The 20,710-nt window shown below is 35.3% G+C and overlaps 1 protein-coding gene across 5 annotated transcripts in view; it reads left to right on the plus strand.

Moving 5' to 3' along the window:
• The window catches only part of LOC145966256 (dipeptidase 1), a 133,408-nt gene that overhangs the window by 2,296 nt on the left and 110,402 nt on the right, over positions 1 to 20,710 (plus strand). The window contains exon 1 of one of the 5 annotated variants that reach the window (XM_083090222.1): positions 13,496 to 15,579. The exons of the other annotated variants lie outside the window; for them this stretch is intronic. The gene's annotated coding sequence lies outside the window, so the exon portion shown is untranslated. Of the gene's footprint in view, positions 1 to 13,495; positions 15,580 to 20,710 lie in introns of those variants that run through there. 5 annotated transcript variants of the gene reach the window in all.

The raw sequence follows: 20,710 nt of genomic DNA on the forward strand, positions 1-20,710 counted from the left end.
AACTCTTTTAGAGAGATGTCAACATTTACTCACAACTCGGGTATTACTCGCAATGTGCAGCTAAATCTAATTTCTCGAAATAAATCTCATGATAAATTTGAAACTTGGAGGCTCTCTCTTTATATTTGCAGTCTTATTTTCTCGATTTTATTAATCTGATAGGGGATAAAACGGGTGAAAATAAATTATTTGACATACGCTGTAATAATTTGAATTATAAAGGAGATACACACGTAGAAATGTGTGTGAGAAAGCGGGGGAATAAATTTGAATTTGTAAGAGAATATCGATTTTACCTTAATGTAACACTGACGAATTTGTTATTTATTTTATAATAAATATTTAAGGGAGAAAATACTTTAGCAAGTATCTACTTGAGAGAAAAAAATTTGCGAAAATGTTGACTGTCAAAGAAATAACTTAAAATGTGAACATTATGAAAATTTTACGCCTTTTACACGCGATAAAATAACGTTCATCGGATGTTCGCCTAATTGATTAATTGATTAATTCCGATCAAATGGCGTTGCGTTAGCGTAATTAAAAATACGCCATGCTCTCTGACATTCATTTATATTAATACAGACATTATAATCGATGCATCGAAATAGCATTCGTTACTTGTGCATTTTGCGATTTTAATTTTCATCCCATAATGCAGTCTGTGTACATGAATATCTGTTGACAGTTTATCATGACATAAATTTTGCAATAAATTGATAGTCATTTGCTCGCAAACATAGGCATCGTCGTTTTTTAAAGCTTCGCATACAAAGAGAAGAGAGATTTAAATTGGTCAAAGAAAATGTTTATTGCGTAAAAGAATTAAAATTAATATAACATTAAGTCGCGAAAAATTTATATATAAAATTTTTCTCTTAAAACTCTAAGAAAAATTTCCATAATTCTAAAGCTGGATATACACAAACGTGCCCCGCAATAAATTTATCTCAGTGTTATTATGCGTATGTGTGCGAGATACATCCAAAGCCTTATAGAATTTCTGCTAAAAATAAAAAAAAAGCATTAATGGATTTCTGTATCCGTCGTTGAGCCCCGAGTGTAATTTTCTGCAGTAAATCCCTACATGGATTTACCGCCGTGATACGTTCAGCGATGTCAATCAATAAAATTTTTATCCAATCGAGATATATTTTCGAAATATTTCTAGTCGTCGATATCCGCGTTCAGTTGCATTCGGTATGATTCCCGACATGATGCCGCACCGTGAACGCTTGCGTAATCGTGACAGGGAAAAAGTATTGTCTACTCCAATCAATCTGGATTTCCTTCGTCAAGGTGAATTTAGATCGCGAAAAGGGTTCTCTCTCAATTGAGCCTCGACACGACTGCAGTTGCAGTAGTTGATTACGATCACGAGTCGCACCGTTAAGCTTTCAAACTCCAGTGCAATTTACTTACGTACTTTCCAATTTACGTACTTTCCAAATTTTTATGCGTGTGTATAAAAGAGAATTGCATATTCTTACTTCAAATCACCGATTTTTGCAAAGACTTTACCAAAGTTGGAACGATTCTTTCTAAAAATTTAATTACAAACCATTATTGGCGCTTTTTTAATCTCTAAATTAAAATTTCTGAATTTTTTGAATATTATGATATTCAAAAGTTTCGAATAAAAATTTGCCAATATAATGTATGCAAAAATATTTAATTTTGCAGGGGTCATGCCTGATACTAATTTCATAAAATATTTTAACTTTTATTTACACGTATATAATTGTGTTTGTATCGATAATAATGCGCTATTTTGATACTAAAAAATAACAATATTAATTTTAATGTGAAAAATACGAATTTAAAATGCCTGGTTAAAATTATTTGACGCTGTTGGATATGAAAGGAACGACGGAGTGTGATAATCTTTTGTGCAGTGCTCCGCGATTCCGTTACTCTCTTCGGCTTCGCAGATTGATGACGTCATCGTCGGCGGCTCGCAATGGATGGGTGAGAGATATATTTTACCTCAAGACAAATTAGAGAGTAAAGAGTGAATTCCGCTCGTTTTGAACACGCTCGAGAATTTAATTGCTAGCATACTTAGAATTCCCGGCGGAAGTTTCTTTTCTATGCCGCTACACGTCTTCATCCTCTCGATTGTGCGGCTCCTTCTAACAAGTTTGCGATTCTCTATTCTCGCCCCAACTGGCTGCCGTCTAATGTCCAATCTTCTTCCTTTAACGATGGACCTAACTGCATCATCCTATCATAAATTTCTACAGAAGGGAAAATTCATTTTTGTTAAATCTATAGCATCTATATAAATGTTTCTAATAAATGTTAATAATTCTTTACAAGGCTTTATTGCAACTTTTTAGAGCGCAATCTTTTTACCATAAGATAAAAAACTGAATGTAAAGGAAAAATTAGTCGTATACAAAATATCTCTTTTAAATATTTTCTGCGCTAGCTTTTTGAATTATATCGTAAAGAAAAATTGCTCTAAAATTTCTCTCTGTCGTTCATAGCGCGACGTTTTAATTCGTCTCTCTATTGGATCAACAGCATTCCGCTTGTGTGCCATGTATGAATATTGCATAAACGCGACGCGCAATTTTCCTGGTACGTCGTCGAATTGACAAATTTACTGCGAACGCGTCGGTGGAAGTTCGTGGAGTGGACACCTCGTTAAAGATCGCTATGCAATTCGGAAACTACACCCGATTTTCTCTGTCAGGGATAAGCAGTCTAGCGTAATTTTCAAAATTAAAATGACCCCGATTAGAAATATTCTCGATAAGTTTCAATAATAACATCAAGCAAGAAGCGTCTTTTAATTTCGTCTGATAGAAGTCACATTGTGAGAAATATTCGAGGAATAATTATATAATTATATCTGACAACCCCGACAATTTTCCCCTTATAGTAGTTCCTCTCAATATTTATCGTATGTAGAATATCTTGTTGAAGGTAAAAAATCAATTCAGAATCGATAACTTTATCGAGTCATAATTTATATGGATTTTTTTTAATTCTTTAACAAAATAAAATATTCAAAATAGAAATTCAATTTCTTTAAATTTAGCGAAAGGGAGTGAGAGAGAAAGAGATTTTAAGAATGAGCTATGAAAGGATTTAAAAACACGAAAAATAAGCAATGTTGAGTATTTTTTGTCGCCTTTTAGAAAAAATTTCTGTTCCTTATTTAATTTCTCTCTTGAATATCGTGGGAATTGCATCTGCTTCCTTCTTCTCCTTCTTACAGTGATAATAAATCTTTATGATTATAGTCGTTGGGGAACTCAGTACCAGAAATTCTTCAAATCCACAACCTTCTTCCTGTTACCGCGCCCAACGATTTGTGGATAAAGAAGATAGAACAGCGAAAAATAAAATGATGCATGATACTAGTCTGCAAAAAAGTAGTTCTTCAAACTATTGTTATCACCGTATTTCTATATAATTTTTGAAACTTTTTGACAAGTCGAAAAAAAATCAACGTTTAAAAAATTTCAATTTCTTAATAATTCCAAAGCTATATAAAATAAATTATTTTAATAAATATAAATACATTAGAAATATATATTTTCTCGGTTGTCTTTTTTTATATAATTATTTCAAATTCATATTTAAATTGTGTTATGTAAATTGTGTTATAAAAATTATTTATTTTTAAATATCAATTTGAAATAATTATATAAAAAATATATAGGCGTGTGTGTGTATGTTATGTGTAAAATATTTGCTTTATTAACTTTCTTTAAACAAGTAGAATTTTTATCATTTTTATCGTGTATATTAGACATGCATGCACATTTATCATTTTCATTTAACACGTAAATAAATAATCAAAGAAGATTTAAAACCATCTAATCTACGCACGTGTATTTCTACAATTGTAGAACATAACTCATAGTTTTCGCTCTGAGAGACGGAAAATAGACACAGCAGCATCGAGCTGTCTCTCTTCTCTCCGCTTTTATTATTATTATTATTATTATTATTATCATCCGCATCCTTCCGCAAGATATCGCACGCATTCGGTTTGCGGTTGAGGGAGCTTATTTGTTATTCAAAGGACGTCGTAAGAAGAAATGCAAATGCCGGCTAGGGGTTTCAACGCTTTCTACGCGCACCCACCATGGCTTCGCATTTTCCCGCGTTACATATATTTCCTCTCCTTTCCTCGCGTCGCAACCAGTTGATTCGTCGTTTCGCTTTTTCCTATCAGAATATTTTCATGATGGAAAATTGAAAGCCTGCGAGAGAGCATAAAAACCAAACAAGCGCCCTTTTTCCACGACGCGCCATTCGGTAATCGATTAATGGCAGCGAAAATAATATCAATTCATTTAATGCTATAAAATAATCAGTTATATTTTCATTTAATATTCCGATAATCGAAAATGTAGCATTTAAGTAATAGTATTCAAAATAATCGTTTATTTATGATTTATCCAATACGAACGAAAATAATATCAAGCGAATAGTAGAAAATCAGTCATTTATCAGCCAAATATTTGAGTAATAATAACCCGCGTCGATAGATATAAAGACAGAAAAAAACGCCTGATGACGTAGCGTCGCAGGAGAAAGTGAGAAGAAAGAAAGTAACTTTAAGGTATACTTGGCTTCTGCAGCAATCGAAGCGCCTCGTAAACGTTGTCGCAAAAGTGAAGCACTTTCGGTATTCACCTCTCAATGGAATACGATAAAATGCTCGATAAAATTTCAAAATGTCTTGGACAGCTTCTTGGCGCTCTTGTAACGCTTGAAAAAGTGGACTTGCTGCTGGGACTGATTCTCACAGCTGGATCTTGAATTCTCGTTTAACACGTTTCTCGCCTTCCTCGCACTAGGTGTCCCCTTCCCTTTGGCTCGCATTCTCCATTTTATATCTAGTATTAAATGTGTTGGCCATTTGACTCTCATCTCGCAATAACACCACTTTTATACACGAAACTAAGAATAGAAGATTATATTTTATTAAATAGAGGGAATGAGAGATAATCTAAGCAATTAAAATCGTTAAGCTTTCAATGTTCATTGGATATTTTTAATGATTATTTTCTTAATTATGTGGTCTTAATCCTGATATTTTTTTTGCTGCGGGCAAATTTACAAAAATTCACAATCCGATAATTTAACAATACTTTATAAAATAGAAACAGCTTATATAGTATCGTATATATTTTAAGAATAAAAATCTTACTTTTAACAAGAAGGATATTATTTTTAAATAATATTGATTACACGCAAATATTATTTTAATATTTAAATATCAGTTGTAAAATTATCGCAAGCCGAGGTATTAAATATGAAAAATTTTCACAATGATATCGCGCGATTCGCTTAAAGCCATCGAGGCTACGTTAAATCTCGAGAAATTTTCGAAACAAAGTTTGAATATTAATGGCACGAGTGTCGCTTCGTATGCGGGATTAAATTAAGTCGAGGAGCAGCATTTTATTTTTATTCGGCTGTAAATTTCATCAATCATAGATATCGGAGGTAATGCAATTATTAATTTAATTAAGCCGCGAGACGATCGTGATTTTTATCGTGGACTCAATACTTCTCGCGAAGATATTCATCCTGGCAATTCCTCCTGTCTCTCACAGAAATCACTAAATACAATCGTGCTTTTTATAGATTTTCGATAATTAAAGACGTAAATTCCACTTGTACGCGAGCCGTGAAAATTTGACAAACGATTTCCGCAAATAATTGTCTATATTCGATTTACGGCCGCGTATAAGCAAGAAGTGGAAGAGCAGCGGACCTATTTAATATGTATTCGCGGCAAGTAATCGAGAAGGTGACGATGGGGTTACTTGTAAGAGGAAGGATTCGCTTTGCACTTTCGCGCGCGATAGATCAGTCGCTTTCCATGTAAATCGTATGCAATATATCACAGCGAACGTACTTTCGATTTTAACCGTGAAACGCACAGTCCTTAGATTAGGGTGAATAAATTACATTTTGTTCCCCATTTCTCGGCACTTACTTTCCTAAGCGGGCAAAGAAATAACCGCGAATAGAAATAATCTAAAATTATGGAGGTATTAAAAAAGGGAAAGAAGTAAAAAAAAATGAACTCTCCAGTTTCCCCTCGATTCAATAGACACGACGTGTCAATTTTTTCTCTTGTAGAGATAATTATTGTATGCTCGAGGGAATTATTGCACGCTTGTTGTTGACTCGGACAAAAAGCGCGAGCTGTTTGAAAACAGTTATATAAAAGTTAAAAATAGCGGAAACGTCGTTGAGAATAATAGTTATACTACACAATTCAGCAATCGATTCGAATCGCGCCTCTGTCAAAGTGAATCGCCCCGACTAAACTCCCTTCCGATCAAACTGCGTTCCGAATACAATGCAGCGAATTTCTACAACCGTCCAAGCTTGTTACCGAATAAATCGTCATCTTGTAATTGCCGCGCACAATGGCTAAACATGTCTATTATTCGCGTTTTTCCTTCGTGTTTGCTCAAAAATGTGTCATTCGCGAACGTTGCGAGGGCTTTCGTACAAATTGATTTCGTTTCAAAATCGCTTTCATCCAGCGACATTTATTAAAGTCAATTTATTTATCGGGCTCATTCCACGGTTTATATCAAAGGAGAGGAAAATTTTGTATTTGAAATTTTATTAAGCTTTAAATTTCCAACTAATTTTTATTTATAATATTCTTTTATTATTTACTTTGAAAAAATGACCGAATTGTTCATTGTTATGTGAAAAGTAATTAAAATAATTTCGTAATTTAATGGCGTAAAAAGATGAGTAAAGAGCCTAGGTTTAGCTTTAATTAAAATGGTTATATTATAAAAAAATAACCTTTCATATTTTTCATGAATTAATTTGCAATTCGTGATAATCATGGATATAAATTTGTAGCATGGACTTAATCGAACTGAATTCGTGAGACGTTTCTCGCACGAGTATCTCGAAATGATATTATCGCGGAAGAGCTATTGAGATTGTATTGGTCCACTTATTCTAACAATGCAGCATCATCCTATTTCTCGTTTCAGCGTGATGAGAAAAGATATTATTTTGATCTTCATCTTGGTCTTCATTATTCGCCATGTTTCTCACACATTCAACACATGAAGAATTGAAAACAATAACGAAAACGATCAAACATTGATTCAAAATTCAAATGCAAAATTCTCCTTAATAATTATATAATTATAAAAAAGATTCAGCTGTGTAACCCTATACAATATTCAAAATTTTAATCTTTTAAAATTGAATTATTTTAATTCGGATTGAAAACCGAAAACATACTAATAACCTCTTACTTCAAAATTCTAAAAGGGGTAAAGGTGGAAATTCTGCGCGAGAATTCTTATCACTTGTTATAAATATGCGAAACAATCAAGGCATTCATATTCCAGAATTATTATAAAAAATCTAATAATAATTTATTTATAAATTACATTAAAATTCAGTGCCAAAGATTAGTTTTTTTAAAACTTTAATTTCTTTTCAATAATAATTTGAAGTTTGACTAATTATTGCTGCTATAAATATGGCAATAACTTTAATTGTCGCTGATAATGGTGCGTCAGTTAAATCAATTAAAATTCAAAATTAATACATAATTTTGAATTAAATGCCCAAGAAAGATGACCATCAAGTCCATCAAAAGGATTAACTTTCATTTTAAAAAATTTTCTAATCAAAATTATTTTTCTCTCTTCATAAAACTTTATAATTTAAAAACTAAAATCAATTCTCGACAAATTTATGTTAAATTAAAACCAATCATATTTAAAATCAAATATCCAAATTATAAATCAACCAAAAAACCCATTAATTGAAAACTCGTCGAAAAATTTCGAAATAAAGTTCGTGAATTATTCAGACTGGAGTACTCTAACAATTTAAATTAAATGCACAAACGAGAGATCCAAATCCCGGGTAAATATCTTAAATAATTTAATCATCAAACTTGATTTAACTCAAAACGTGACAGCTATGTAAAATATAAAATTATACACAAATTTATTCCCAATACTTTTAAATTTACTCCGACAATATCGTATTCTCCTATCATCCTCTTGATTATTATTGCTTTATAAATAATTCCACCGCTAAAACGATCGATGTAAAATTTTGCGAGTGTATAAATTATTGTACCGAGGAATGCTCAATATGGGATTATATCAAGTTGCTCTCGAAAGATACGAGAAGTGATATTTGAATCAGCCGAGGCACTTCAGCTCGTGTTGACGAGAATGTCCCGACGACTCGATTCCGTCGAGTCGTGGCTCGCGCAAAATGAAAGGCACGCCATACCAGTGCTTTTAGTTTAGCTCGACCCCCCCATGGCGATAAAACTTTGTCGGAGCGGCGCGGTGTGGGCGCAGGAACACTTAAACGAGATCTTCAATTTACCTTTGGCGAGTCGTCCGACTCTCTCGACGAGCCATAAACAAGTTTCCGCTCCTGCGAACGCGCCTACCGCGTGCGCGCAAAAGCGGGAGAGTATCCCGCGAGAACTTTAATCCTGTTCGAGATAGCGCTTGCCTTTGAAGATAGCACATTCGTCAGAATCTCCGGGAGGAATAGAAATTTCTTATTCGGATAAAAATCGTGGCCCCAGAATCCTGCGAGATCGCGAACGATACCATCGTGAATCGAGTTTCAAAAGCGATCGAGGGATGCTCGTAAGGAATAAATCGTCACGAATAAAATTTTGTATATTAATTTCCGCAGTTATAATCCCGAGATTTTTTCAGATACTAATTTCCACGAGTAAAGTAGGTAATGCAATCGCGATGCAAATCACTTTCCTTGCGAACGGATTTGATATTGATATTGAAATGTTACCATCTAGATTTTTTCCGAGCAACGTTTTCAGAAAAATCTATCCGCACAGGATATGAAGAATTTGATTGAACAATTCGATTGAACGGCAATTCAAATAAGATACGAAATTTAGCTGAATCATTTAAACTTTGAATCAATGATATAAATTGAATATCCGGGAAATTTAATTGAGAATTCATTTATAGTTTTTCTACTTTGATTTTAAACTATAAATTGAAAATTTCTCTTTTCAGGGAAAATTTAAAAATATATAAATATTATAAATATATAATGTGAAGAAGTTTTATCTACACATATCCTTTAAAAGAGATAAAATTCTATTTTAAACAAAAATTGTATTAATTGATTATTAGAAATTTTATTAATATTTAAACACACATTTTCTTCTTACTTTGATTTAGTCCTTTATGCAGGTTCAGGGAAAATGTACAATGTTACGTTGTATAAGAAAGAGGTACACCGTCTATAATGTACTTAATTCCTTCTTGTGGCCGATAATACCGTTCGCGTCGTTTCATCAGAATCGATTTTCTGAGATGATGAAAATGCTCGGCTTTTCATCACGAGCCACGAGTTTTACAGGGTATTCACGAATATCACCAGCTTCATATATCAGAGATTGGACTAAACAAAAATTAGTGAAACTTTACAAACCACGATGAATAGCGATTATTTTCTCAAATTTTTCTCAAGGAAAAATCAATCTCGCGGAAAATCTTCAAAGGATACTTAAGGGAATATTACTATTGATTTTCGTGCCAAATTCTTTGATAGCTTGAATTCGGCACATCCGTTTCATCGCGAGGCTCTCATTAATCATGCGCGGAACCAAATTTTTCGCATGCGTAAAACGGAATCGTGACGTTCATGGCCAACGCCTTGTACCTGGCGCATGAAATATGAATCGAACTGCCGTTGCGCTCGACGTATCATCGAATTTCTGCTTTATAAAATTCAGTTATGAAATTTCACTCGAGTCGATACTCTATGTAAAGCCCCGTGTATCTCCCTAATATCTACCCATTAGATTCCACGGCGCAGATCGGGAGCACTTTGATCTTAAAAGTTATTCAAGCCTGTAATCATTTTCGAACTTGTCGTCGTTGCACTTAATCAATAGGATACCTCATTTTAGCGATCACATGTTTGCTTTCAATCATATACAGGGTGTCCCAGACTTAACGAATCAGCCGTTAATGATAGATTCCTGAGATCCTTTGGAGACGAAAATTCTAATACCAAAATGTTGAGGAAGGCTTCATAAAAATGTTCAAACTGTTGACTACTGTCGCATGGAAAACACAATCGCGCTCACTGTAGAATCCTATTTTTTATTTTATATTCATCCCTCTATCGATATCGATATTATTGCGCTGTACGCGGGCCTCTTGATGCGCTATCTTGTTACATAGGAGAACGTAAGGCGCTAATTGGTAATCTTTAATCTTGTATAGTGCCGAAACTACATCTTCCTCAACATTTTGGTATTAAGATTTTCGTTTCCAAATGATCTCAGGAATCTACCATCAACGGCTGATTCGTTAAGTCTGGGACACCCTGTATAACATTGACATTTGACTCATCTATTTCCAAAATTTTTAGATTTTTGTCTCATTCAACACTAGAGGATTAAAATACAACAGGATACAATTTACGATGCAATTTTTTCCTCGCGAACAGCAGATTTAATCTACTTCGGCGGTAGTAAATGCTTTCAAGCGGCAGGTACTAAATAGACACCGATTATAGATGGTATTATCTAATTAAGCGATTATCGAACAGCGTGTGCAAAGAGAGCCTGTCTCCACTGAAGTTGAGGCTAAAGTTGGAACAGTTTGCGAACCGCAGGCTTTGAGGTTGCCTCCACTCGCTGAAATATCGCTCACTGTAATATGTTGCACGGAGTTTGCGATTTTTCATGGGAAACGCTATTACCGCGTCTCGCCTAAAGAGAGAAAGAGAGAGCTTTGTGATTTTCGATGAATAATAGAATATTGAAATTCATATTTTTCCAAAATGCAAAGTAAATCTTCTCTTTCCTTTCTATCAAATCCCTTAATTTACAAAAACTTTTAAAAATCAAGCTAATGTTTAAAGTGAATCTGATAAAACGTAAATTTTCTTCATGGGGGTTGTTTTAAACATGTCATATATTGTTATTTCGAATAATAAAAACACGAGGATTAACAGCGATTGTCAATAGAGCTCGTAACGTCAGACACGCGTTTCTCTCTCATATTCGAAGAGAGCTCGGTCGAGGAAGGAAGAACAGCCACAAGCGAGAAAAACGTCGTAATACTGTGGACAAGACGATAGAATCGGTTAGGAAATTCACGGGTTCTCGCAGAAATAGCTTGGAAACCTTACCACAGTCCGCTTAAGCGAGGTTCCAGCGATATATTTCATGCAAGAAGCTCGGAGCTCGTTAGCACGTGGAAATCGCGAGAAAATCCGCGTACGTCGCGGAGCTCTTCTCCTTCGTCTTGACGACTTGCGGAAAACCGAATGGAATGGAATTTGCACGGCAAGCGTGAATTTCTTCGGCTAAATTCGGGATAATATATAATCCCATTAAATTAGTCTCGTTGAAATTGAAAGACGAGAATTCCAATGTATTTGAATTACGAATTTCAACAATAAATTATTTAAAACAATTAATATTAAATTGACGTTTCGATATTCTTGAAAGTCCTACGATAGAAAGCTGGAATTTTTTATCAAGGTCAAAGATGTACACGATATAAGAGTAAAAATATGAAAATCTGTATAAATTTGCTTAATATGGATGATATGGATTACGCGAACGAAAATTTGTTTCGAGAATTTTTGCGAGAGTTTCCCGACTATTTTGCGCGCAGAATTCGACGCGCGCAGCTTCAGAGGCTGTCGATATCGCGTAATAGAGTGTCGTGAGGTGTATTGAAAGCCGAAATAGGAAAACGCTTCGAAAGTAGATATGTTCATCCTAGGTACGATGAATCGTCGCACATTGTCGGGCAGGAGTTCACTATCTCGAACGCGAAGTTCATTCGTTCACGACGATGTTGCCTTCGCGAGCGTCCTACGCATTGTGTCTTCGTCGTCGCAAACTTATCCAATTACTAACGAAACTTGACGACATCTAATTAACGATTAAACACCGTCAAGTTGTTACGACAGGAAGTGATCGCGTGCGTGTTTGTAGGCAAACGCATGTTTTATCCTCGAGCAATGTTATTTCCCAGCGTTACATCCTAAAGGAAAGCAAAGTAAATTTAATGATGTTAGATATCATTAATCGAAATTAATTTGTTGTCTCTAGGTTCTTTTTACATAAAGAAGAATTTTAATTATGTATGAAGTATATTTTGTCAAATTTTAATCCTAAAAGAGAAAATTTTGAATCCGATTAAAAACTATATTTCTACTTTATTTATTTTCAATCCTTTAATATGTCAAGAGAGTGTTAATGAGAAAAATTTGACATTTTTTCTTTAAGATAAAATTATTTATTTATTTATTTATTTTTCTAGAGTTTAAATATTTTTGCAAAAAATTATAACAAATTATACAAATCAAGGGATATTTTCATGATTCATGATTTACCTAGAAAATAGATTAATAATTAATGATCCTTTAACTGTTTCTTATTTCTATTCAACAAAGATTAATTATACTAAAAATATATAAAACTTTGTATTTTATTTTTTTTAATGCGAAAGGTAAATATATTTCTTTTGTTTTTCTTTTTTTTATAAAAAAATTGTTTTATAGGTATTGATTCTAACGACAGGAAACAGCTCTCATACTATACGTGTTATGAATCGTTAAAAGATTTTTTACTATGCTCGCTTTTCTCGATATTCCATTTCTGGAAAAAATGCTACCGATCCGCATTACAAGATATTTCCGCATTTAAGATATATATATATATATATATATATATATCTTAAAACACACGCACGATATATTTATTAAAAAACGTACTGTTGTATAATTTTCTCTCTCTCTCTCTTTCTCTCTTTCTCTCTCTCTCTCTCTCTCTCTCTCTCTCTCTCTCTCTCTCAGTGCGTTATTATCTCCACAAATCTTTCATATAATACCTTGTGATGAAGTCGCCACTCGGCAAAAATCGACTTGTACCATTGTTCTTCCTCTCGCCGAATTCAAGTACAAAGTGTGTTTTTCGTCTTTGATTTTTTTCCTTCCTTGTTCTTCTCCCGACATCCATCTTACTTTACTCTCTGCCGTTCTGTCTGATCTTCCATGTTTCCTCGGCGATTTATCGTTCCGCTCGATAGGTCTTTACGAGTCGATCATTTGAAATGTATTTACGCGAGATTTACTTGAATAATAATTCAAGCAGATTTTTCTCAAACAAGTTTTTCGATTTTTAGATATTCTTTAATTAGTTTGACATTTATTTATATGTTTATATGTAAAGATCATTTTCTAAAATTCTTGAACATCAAGATGCCTAGATGCAGTTTTGTCAAAAAGTAAATTATTTTTACAATAAAATTGTTCTAATTAAACATACTAATTTTTTCCATAAATTTGATCGAGAATTGAGACGAAAGCAACATTTCGACAACGCAGGGAACTAAATACACTCACGCTTTACTCCAATTACTTTTTCAAATATTAAAATGTACACAATATCGATCGATATATATATTATTTCTGCATACATATAATATTTCTGCCGCTCAGACACACATTTAGTAATCTATAATTTTATCGATTTATTAAAAATAACGTAATAAACGACTTCGCTTTAATATATCTACGCTTTTGACAATTGCCAAAGTTTATTATTCATGCAACGTGTGCGAGTAACCATCACGCAAGGTCAAATTCGATCCTCGGAAAGGCGACATGTATGCTTTACCTCGAGATGAGAACTCCTCTTTGGCAGTCCCATTCCATTTACCGGTATAACGACTTCGGCGAGGTTCAAACGGGGTTACGGTAAGCTCTGTCATCGATTTCCGAGATATTCGCGACCGAGACTCTTTGCGGCAACAGCGAAGATACACATGAAATGTTCGAAACAAAAGTGAACTAAGTTTCTCTCTAGTTTGTAAGTTCAACTTTAAATATAAAATAGATAAAGTAGAGGAAATATATTTTTATCGCGACGGTAAGAGTTGGGAAAATCGTCTTTTCCTTTAACCGGAAGAAGATCGGACGCGCAAAACGTTACATGTATCGCTTGCAGGATTCAGAAGTATCATGCCGAGGGAATTGTTGCGCAAACATATCCGATATTTTTCCTTCCACGGGATTAAGGGAACTACATCGTGAAGCGCTAAATAAATGTCCCTCTCTTTCTTGCGTTACCCATTTTATCGGACTCCTCGCGGATGTCGTCCTCGCGGAAGCGGAGAAATGGCCGAGTCAGCGCAGATATGGGGAGAGTTATCGGTGGGATTCCCGGGAATTCCCGCGAAATATCCCCCAAGTTTCTTACCCGAGCGGATCGAGCTGCGAGTCACGTGGATGACTCCGAAGTCGCGAGCACGCGAGAGATGTAGTTTTGCGTTTCGCTCGCGCGGAGGAAACGGGGGATATTGCGCGAATCCTCCTCTTCGAAAGGAATGGAAAGAGCTCGCCGATCAATGGCGTTCACATATCCCGAGTATGAACTAATGTAATTCTGTTTGAAGAAACGTGACGAAGATCCGCGCGAAATTTCAGATATTCGGTTATAAATATGAAAGAGCGAGAGAGCTCATCGAACATGTAATAGAACAATCTCCCCTCTGTCGGACATAAATTTCTGATGACTCTGTTTCTCACTCAAATCTGATTACTGTTTCGCTCCCAGTTTAAACTTCATGATTCTGACGATATTGGATTTTTTTAGATACTTATCATCTCGTTTTAGATCATCCTGTTACCTCCTCTTATAATCTTAAAAAAGTGTTATAAAAATACGAAAGAACTTCATCTTATTACAGCACTATGAGATGTTAATGAGTTCGAGAGGTGAGTCTGAATAATATTGAGGCTAAGAATGAGACGGATCTATTTAAACGCCTTTCGCAACCGTCGAACGCTTATGAAAACTGCGAAGGAGAGGAAAGAAAATAATAACGAAGGAAGAACGAGATACAGACGTTCTCTTAGAGAAGTTAGTATCGCGTTGTTATTTGATGCGTCGTGTCTTAAAATGATGGAAGCAACGCGAATTCTCAATAAACAGGATCATCCACGTGGTGAGCTTCCCGCTCTTTCTTTCCCTTTCTCTCTCTCTTCCTGTCTTCTTCTTCTTCTTCTTCTTCTTCTTCGCAACAAACTCGTAAGAAACTCGTAAAGATCTCGTAAGGATCCCGAAACGACCATCGCCGTTATATCCTCGCGACTTCTTTGCGCGTCGTTTCAGCGGCGTCGTCGTGAAAGCTCGGATATAGACGCGAGTTCCTGCAGGATATCAGGGGGCTTTTAGTGCGAGAGGAAAAAAAAAGGATAAATAAATAAACGGACTATCCCTCCCGCCGCGTCGGGGATCGAGTGACGAGTTATCACAAACGTATTCGCCGATGATGGTCGAAACGAATCGAAGAGTTGTCAACGAGTTTGTGAAAGTGGAGCTCGCGAACCTACCGGTTGTAACATAATGACTAAAAGTTGCACGAGTGCATCGAGTGTAACGGGAGCTTTAAAAAAATGCATTTAATTGAAAATTTATCGACGATGGAATCTCGAATGGACTGTAAATTCGTCGAAAAATCCGTCGAAACGGAAGCATTTCGAGGGGAAGCCGGCGACTTTCGCAACAGCCTGTAGATTAAGGTAGCGTGATATATCATCCCGATAAGAATACCGCTCGCAACTGCTGACCCTAACGAGGTCATTAGTGCAATACAGGTAATTCATGCACTTCGACTAGGCGGTAGCAATTAACGTTTCATCCGTTATAAGACGCTCCTTTCACGCCGTCCGAGAAACGGCGTGTAATTAACGCGGATAGAGCGCGCGTTCGGAGTCCTTACATTTAAACTTTCGCAACTAAAATCAATAATGGCCGCTGCCACGCTACGCGACGGAATATGCGGAAAAAAGAAATAAGGAAATAAAATTAGGGGGAAATTCGCGCGATGATATCGCGCTGGCGAACGAGGACAAAAGATTCCCCATCTTGTTCGCGTTGCAAAGAGAGACGGGGTGAATTATTGGAAGTATCCGACGCATTTTCGCATCCCCCGAGGATAGATAATCTTGCCTAGTCGGCCCGTAATTAATCCAACTTATCGGCATAGTTGGAATCTGTGATCGCGACGGTATTATAATCGAGAAAAGCCGACTTGAACTTTGCTTCAAATTTTAATCCGCTGCAGTCGCAGGCTCAAGATATTATAGTTCTTCTCGATCCCCTTTCTTAGCTGATAACTCGTGAAAAAATTGACGAATATCATTCTCTGTTTATCTTAATATTAAACGCAAGTAGAAGAGAGAGAAATGTAGATATAATAAAAATAGAAGTTTATTTAATTGTTTGAAGCATTTATTGATTAAAAGTACAAAATTGAAATTGTAAAAGAACGATTCAGCGATAAAAACGGTGGCAAATTGTTGCCCCTATTCGAGGTGAAGATTAGTAATTGGCTCTGGATAAAACGTCTTGCCCTGCTCGATCTTGACTGATCGTCCTGTCAGGGGCGCGAGTCTTTTCTTAGCGGAAAAAAGGAGAGCTGTGACGTTAACGTGCGTCCAGGAAATGCGAGTAACACACGTAATCTACGAAGCATCGCGATATGAGCTTATACATCGTATGATTTGTGACGAGAACGATTCGATATAATCAGTGCAACGACTGGATCTCTTTCATCTGTGTATGTTTAACATTTAAATTAACAAACTCTATACTCCCGGGGCAACGTATGTTAAAACCGATCATGAATCATCGTAAATTTCAGTTGTTACGTGCGATTTTGCGCGAACGCGGCTTTTCGATTTGCATTGATAAGTATGATATAGTACACAGTTGCGGGTAATTTCGAATATGTAAATTACTAGTGTCGATATATATTGTCGCGACAAGTCGACGCGGGGAAAAAGTTCTCTCTACATGGCTTGTCAGATAATATTTGCCGCATTACATATTTACATCTCGAGCGAGCGAGGTACGATATGTTGCATTATGCACATGTAACATACGCATATCGAATCGTCGTTCAAATAAGATACCGATTGCAGATTCATTCGATCTCTCTGGAAAACGCGAATCGCTGAGAAATTCTGAAAATATTAATACTCGAATTATTTCAGAATTAAAAGTTTTATTTTTAACAGAAATACAATTTACACGATTTATTATCCATTATCGTGTTATTACTGTATAAATAGAAAGTAGTGCATCAATTTCTGCTCGATAATTTACTTCGAAATTAAATCTCTCTTTTATATATAATACGATTTTTAAATTTAAATTATATATAGCTTTCTGTTAAAAATAAATAATTTATTTGCGATTAACATTGAATTTTATGGAGAATTCGTTTTGACAAGTGAAAATTAATTTTAATAATTTTCCAGTGATTATATATCGCATGTCCTGCATCGCAGATTTGCAGCTCTCGACATGAATTTCGAGTAGCTTCGATCCATAATCGGAATGTAACACGTTGTAGCGTGTCATTATCGACGTAACGACATGATGGCATATCTCTTGCGTGCACGTACGAATTGTGCATGTATAGCATATGGCGTTTACAATCGGGGCGCGTCTAGCTAGAGATTACATTCTGACGAAGATATTTTTTTTCTTTGCGAACAAGTTTTTTCACCAATAAACTCAGTATAAGATTTATTCTTTTCAATCAATTTATGCCACAAGTAATAGTAAAAGTATATCATGAGGAAATATGTAGCCAACAAAAAGTCCCCTTAAATATTCGCTATTAATTAATGGGGAATTTAAAGGAAAAACAAGCAAAAATCTTTTAATTAATTCAACAACAAGAAAAAAACACGACTAGAAGAAAATTATATCCATCGATATGCTCTTAAATCAATAAAATGTCGATTCAAAATATCTTATCCATCGATATTTTGAGGAGACAGCAGATTCTGAAAAAATTCTCTTGTATCTAAAATTAGAATGTCATGAAATAAAATGTAAGGAATCATTTATTATTATAATAGCGTGTTTATGATCTTATATAGTAGAATAGCTCATTACATTGTTATGTAAGATCATAACTAGTATGAAACTGTGTATTATAATAGCGGTTGCTTTCTCTCTCTCTCTCTCACACACACACAACATTATACTAGCGACTTAATCGATCCTTGCGCTTAAACGGAAGGATGTCTAGTAAGATACAGTTTTCCTATTGAGATCGTTTCTATTGTGAAGAGAAACATCGCTTGCAGTTTGTGTTGTGAGAAAAAGACTTCTGGCTTCCTCTTCGTGACCATTTCCATTTCTTTAAAGTAGAAGATTTTTAGACATGACTCTACTGTCGCGTGCAGGTCAGCCATAATCGAGAGTTGTATTATTATTATTATTAATATATCATTTAAAGTATGATTTAACAGCTTAATAGACCACTTGCAATTCGCATTTAAAAAAAGAGATTTTTTTTCACTTTATTTATTATTGACTTCTAGATTAATCTTAATCTGCAAGTATTTGATTTATAGTATTCGATTATATATACTTTAAAGAAAGATTGAAAAATCTCGTGAGCATCATTTGTTGGAAACTGTCCTCTTTCTTCGAAAGACATATATAAACTGAATGTCTTTGTAATCTCACTGAGAGTCGATTCAAACCGAAGGATGCACCCACCTCTGGGATGCAAATCTTCCCTTCCGGAAGGAAGAGGCCTCGTAATTGGGAGATGAACGTGTTACCCTTACCTCGCGAAGATTGATGATCGCGTCCGATGTAGAGTCGGGCGCCGTTTCGTCCTTAAATGATGAAGATTCCTCTCGCTCCGGCGGGCCACCCTCGAATCCATCCAGAAGAGAGAAAATTATCTGCCCGATCTAACGGCAATTTCGTCACGACGATGGAACGATGAAGAAATTGCCTCGGCCGAGAAACGTCATTCTTCGTATCGTCCACCCTGATATTTACACGAAAAGAGATAATATAATTTGGTCAGCCCGAAATATTTTTTTTCGACATGCACATATGTGAGAGACAATGGATTCGCGCAACAAGTTCGACTTTTATTATAAATATAAGAATGATAAAAAAAATATAATAAATCTTAATAATAATATAATAAATAAATATATAATAAATCTAATAATAAATCTGATAAAAATATAATAAATAAATATAAGAATGATAAAAAAATTAAAATATAATAAATCTTAATAATAATATAATAAATAAATGTATAATAAATCTAAAATAATAAATCTAATAAAAATATAATAAATAAATATAAGAATGATAAAAAAAAATAAAAATATAATAAATCGTTGTTATTGCTTAAATAAATCTCGAGTAATGGTTGTTTTTGAACTTTGCGAGACATTTGCTGCACAACGTCTTTAAAATTGCCAGATGCTACGAAAGAATCTTTTTCATTATACAGTATAATTACTTAACTAATCAACTTGCTTTATATAAAACTTTTTTTTATTTGGTTCTTGAATAATTTATTCTAAGAAGTTTTAATTCGCTCCGTTTAAAACGATATTTTTCCAGTTACAGGGTTATCGTAAATTGCATAACTTCTCGATTAATCGGGCGATTCCGTAAAAATCATGGGCATCGACACAATGCGAGAGACCGGATTCTAAATGTTTTACAAATATCGAACGGAAAATGTTTGAATGCCGTGCTTAAATGTGCAACGTCGTCGGGGATATTTTATTAAACTTCGGTTGTAAAGCGCGACGCGTGACCCCTGTGTCGTATCGCGGCACGAAAAGCGCATAAAAATCCGTCTAGTAAATAGATGTATGAAACGTCACTGCGGTAGTCACGTTCCATCATGGAATATTAAAATGTCGGCAAATACATTCCGATCGGGGCTACAAGCGGCCGGGGAAGATTTCTACGGTCTATTGAAACTTTCCCAAGTTTGCGCGCGCAGAGTCTTATTACTAACGAGCTCCTCTATCGACGATGATTCTTCAGATTTTCATAAATATACAAGATGCCTGAAATTTCGCCGCAACTTTCCCCGTCCTCTTTTCTCCCTTCCATCGGATTCTTCAAGCTAATTTAAAGTCGATTCTTTTTCTAAGGAAAATTATTTAGCGGACGTTATCCTCTTTCTCGCTACGCTTGAAATTCCAGCGTCAAATATTGATGAGAGAATTTTTAAAATTTTGCTAAAGCCGAGTCTTAAGAATTGCCCGAGAAGTAAAACGTAATTTAGTGGTGGCTCGTAATCCGTAGTTTAATTCGTTCAAGTTCCTTCACAATTAATCCCCTCTATCTCGACATTTTTGTCATCAGGAAGCGTATCTCGGTATTCGAAATTATTTAATAACAACTTCATAAATGAAAGAGAGAGTGGAATTCTTCTTCTTCAATATTTACAAAGGATACTCTATACATGTTTAAAGGAAGCGAGAAGTTGCGAGATTCGCCCTACGAGGGGAGAACGTAACGATCGCCCTCCGAGGGTGCGAGAGTGTGAAGGATAAATCGAGACGAAAACACAAAATCCTAGTCAATTAATCGATCGTCCGTGAAATCGGCCGGAGCCAAAGTCAGGCAAGCAATTGTCGTGACTACGGACAATGAATAAAACAGTGCGCGCGTGGGAGGTCTCGGTCTCTCTCTTTCTCGTTTTCTTGTCGTACCATCTCCTCTGCTCTCAGCTAATCATTGAGAATCCGGAAGAGAGTTTTAGTTTTCATGGCCGGGACCGAGCTTATCGTTTACACCGGACGGTAGCTCGAGGGAGGAAGGGGGGGAAGGGGCGGGAAACACATCGGGAATAAGGACGCA

Source organism: Camponotus vicinus, unplaced genomic scaffold, assembly GCF_025532165.1.
Source record: "Camponotus vicinus isolate PSW18456_S1 unplaced genomic scaffold, iyCamVici1.0 SCAF_2, whole genome shotgun sequence".
NCBI lineage: Eukaryota > Metazoa > Arthropoda > Insecta > Hymenoptera > Formicidae > Camponotus > Camponotus vicinus.